We start from the raw sequence: 2,298 nt of genomic DNA on the forward strand, positions 1-2,298 counted from the left end.
TTTTTAACATAAAATGTATTATTTGCTTCAGAGGTACAGGTCTGTGATTCATCAGTCTTACACAATATCACCTTTATAATAGTTGAAGAACATCAAAAGAAGAATGTATTTTGTAACATGTAAATTATATGACAACCAAATTTCAATGACCATGTTTATTCACTGTGCTATTAGAACACGTCCGCATCCATTCATTTACATATCGTCTGTTTTTGTAGTACAATGGCAGATTAGCTAGTTGTGACAGAAACCGTATGCAGACAAAGCTTAAAATACTTACAATATGGCCCTTTACAGAAAGTTTGTCAGTGCTTGGGATCGCAGCTTTAAGCCTGGGCTTCAGGCCAAGACAGACCAGGTTTAAATGTCATCTGCCTCTACTAGTCATGATTCTTGACAGTTTCTTAAACTTTGAGAACCCCAGTGTCTCCATCTGTGAAATGGAGCCAATTTTAGTAACTACCTTATAGAGAAGCTGTGAAAAGTAAATACATAATATGTGTAGGCACCTAAAAGAGCTCCTGTAAATAAGGGGTCCTTAACAAAGGTTTTTTTTTAACACTAACTGGTACTGGGCTTCCTGACCGCTATGTTTGGAGTGATCATGGAGGACTGCATATGCTATTAACTTGGGAATGTGCAGTTTTAAAATTTGCACACTTATTTACAATTACGATTTAAAACTCATATGCCTTCTAAATGTCAGACCCCTGATGCAAAGCCAGTTGAACTTTCCTTGAACTTGCCCTGGATCACAAAGAGTTGGTAGCTGAGGGGAGAATCAGTGTGTGGTGGAACCACACGGGCTTTGGAACCACGCAGGTTTCAGATGAATTATAATCCTTCCCCTGGCAATGTGGTTTATAGCAGTTCAATATGCCTTTATGAGCATTGCTTTGCTCGTCTACATAAACACAACATATATACCAGCATCACAAATGCAAATACAGGTGCTTGGACCTGCTGAATCTCAAAGGATGAGATCCAGATGTTCACAATTTTAAAAAAGCTAAATGTGGTTTTGGTGCACATGCAGGCAGGACTGAGAATCACAAAACAAAAATGTTTACGGGAAGTCTAAATGAGCTAATAAGTGTCAAACTCCTAGCAGAGGACCTGAGACAACTATCTTCCAAAACCCAGCACATGCTAACATTCTGAACATCATCCATTCAGGGATAATGGAAAACTTGAAGCTGGGCTTGTTGTCTTCATCCCAAGAAATGGGGAAGGATCGTTTCTGTGCAGTAACAACAGGTGATAAACAGACCTTGCATACAACTGTCCCCCAAACTTTGGGGGGGAAATGCCTCTATCCAACAGTCAGAATTCCCTCAAACTCTCCATATTGGAAAACAAGACTGTTTCCAGAATCTTACAAAATCCTGTTAACGATTGATAACGTCAAAAAGCACATTCTCTAAGGGTGATATTTCTATCAAAATTAGACCCTTTCTCCTTAACACCATTGTGAGCTTATTAACACTTTAAAAGCACTGGAAAACCTGTAAGCAGTGTTTACATAGTCCTGCTGTACTCTGAATGGTTCAGCATCAATACAAAGTCTCATTAACCTTATCACTTTCAAGTCCTTGAGCACAATAGGATAAGTCAGGAGCTGCCACCATCTGTGTGCTCTAATGCATAAACTTAATGGGCTTGGAGAACAAGACTTCCAGCAGTGCCACGAGCTATTCAAAGGTACTTTTCAGCTAGCAAATATGTTATTCTGAACTACCCAGCCATTATGGGAATGTATGGAGCCCTTAATTTTGGTTTAATGGTGTTTTTGTAAGGGAGACTTCAATGAAACTTAGAGCATATTTTAAAAGTCCAAGAAAAATAAAAAGGGCTCTCCTTGCCACACAGTCCTAGTGCTATGAAACAATGCCATATGATGAGGTCCTCACCTTCTTCTCAGCTGCTACCTAACTGGTTTTGAAAGATAAATTCACCTTATGGATTCAATTGTGCAAAGTGTAAGGAAACTTCCAAAATAAACTAAATTCCCTTGGAATGATCGTAAGATAAAGAAAACATCTTTAACTGGACTTAATTGCCAGAGATGTCTAAAATTTCCTTCTGAGGATCGGAAAAAAAGGAAATGAGAATATTGAACAAAGTATCTTTGTACCTGAGAGCCACGAAACCACTACCACCATCCCCATCCCCACCACATCCCATAAATATAAATTTCATTGGTCTAGTATGTTATACTTGAGATGTTTAATATACAGGCAAGCTTTGTGAATAGTTTTGTGAAATGATGTAATCAAAATTTAATTAGGAAACCAATCT

Source organism: Callorhinus ursinus, unplaced genomic scaffold (genome assembly GCF_003265705.2).
Source record: "Callorhinus ursinus isolate GAN/ISIS: 27379988/994484 unplaced genomic scaffold, GSC_fseal_2.0 scaffold4, whole genome shotgun sequence".
NCBI lineage: Eukaryota > Metazoa > Chordata > Mammalia > Carnivora > Otariidae > Callorhinus > Callorhinus ursinus.